Source organism: Diospyros lotus, chromosome 8, assembly GCF_014633365.1.
Source record: "Diospyros lotus cultivar Yz01 chromosome 8, ASM1463336v1, whole genome shotgun sequence".
In the NCBI taxonomy this organism is placed as follows: domain Eukaryota; kingdom Viridiplantae; phylum Streptophyta; class Magnoliopsida; order Ericales; family Ebenaceae; genus Diospyros; species Diospyros lotus.
This window is the reverse complement of record NC_068345.1, coordinates 13,564,545-13,566,267: the sequence shown is the minus strand read 5'-3', so window position 1 is coordinate 13,566,267 and position 1,723 is coordinate 13,564,545.

Genomic DNA, 1,723 nt, shown 5'->3' with positions numbered 1-1,723 from the left:
ATGGCAGTAACGGAGTTGCTGTTGCAGGCAGCCATGGCCGAGCAAAGCAAAGCTGGGGGGGGCAGCGGGTACGTGGTGAAGAGGATAGCGCGAGGATGTCTCGTGGTGGCGCGAAGTTCGACGGAGTCGGAGTCGACCGTAGGTGGCAGAGACAGCCGCAGGAGGTGGCCAAGGGGCTGCACGTAGGCACTGTTCGTGCATGCAGGAGTAGGCTCGCGGGGAAGAAGAATGAGGGAGGAGGAAAATGGGAAGAAAAAAAGAAAAAGAAAAAGAAAAAAAAAGAAAAGAAAAAGAGAAGAAAAGAAGAAAAATAGAAGAAAAATTATGAAAAGATGGAGAAAATTGTGGAAAAATGCTAGAAAGATATAGGAATTAATTTGAGCTTGAGGAGCATGCTCGGAGTCAGAAAATTGATCAGGCACGCATTTTGAGGTCAGGACACGCATACCGAAAAGCCTGAGAGGCTAAGTTAAGGTAAGTAAAATTTCTTAAAAAATTCCAAAAATTCAAGAATTTTATTTTATGAATTCTTATAGTGAAATATTTGAGAATTATTTAGTTTGATTTATTGAGGAAAAAATAGCAAAAAATAGAGAGAAAAATAAAGAAAATGCAAGAAATTATGAAAAAATAGGTTTTAATACTTATTTAAATAAATATGATGAATAGGGTGCTTTGAGGCTTAAGTTGAAGTGGCTTGTGAGAATTTTGAGATTGGCACTCAAATCGAGGCAGTTGCACGTATTTTGAGACAAGGCACGAATATCGAGGTGGCTCGATAAGCTTGAGAAGGTAAGTGGTACTTTCCAACTGGATTTAGTTTTATGAAAATGCTTGGTTTGTAAGTTGTTCGACCCTAAAATATGATTTTAAGTAAATGATTTTATCATGTTGTTGTGCCTTGATGTGAGTATATCATGTAGATTGCATTTATATGTCTTGATTTATAAAATATGCATATGAGCATGATGAGATTCACAGTCATACATTGCATGGGTTTGGGATTTGGTACTAGCGTCGTTGCTTTGCTAAGGATGCACCCATACACCCCGGTCTGGTAGGGAGACTGGAAAAATGACGGGTAATTTTAAGGTGCAATCGACCCAAACATGAGAGTTATGATGTTATGCGCATTGCATACATACATGAGCATTAAATGTTTTGTTCCCTTACTTAGATGATTCATCATCTAACTTGGGCTTTGTCCTTGGAATATTCAAACGTTCCAGATGGAGATTGTAGCATAAATGATAATGAATGAGGCACGAAATGGCACTTAGCAAAGTGCATGATGAGTTGTATGATGAGTTGAATGTATATTATGTAGCTCATATATTTAAGTTCTGCTAATTCGAATTCTGAACGTTTTGAGGAATGATAATATAGAATCCTATTTAGGGTTAATGTTAGTTGAGAACTTATGTTATGTATTAAGTCATGTTGAGAAATTTATGTTCCTGTGATGTAAGAATTGATTTATGATTAATGTTATGATGTTAGATTCGATTCTAGCTTCCGCATTTGATATTTATGATGATTCTCCTTGGAGATAAATGAATAAAAATTTTGGAATGGATAAGAGCAATGATATGGTTTAGCAATAGTTTTTAAGAAAAAAAAAATTATTATCCTAGAATTTTCCTGAGTTATAACGCGCTCAGAAAATGGGGCATTACAAGACTAATGGCTCCGATCTGACGTAAGTTATTATCTAACTGTATAT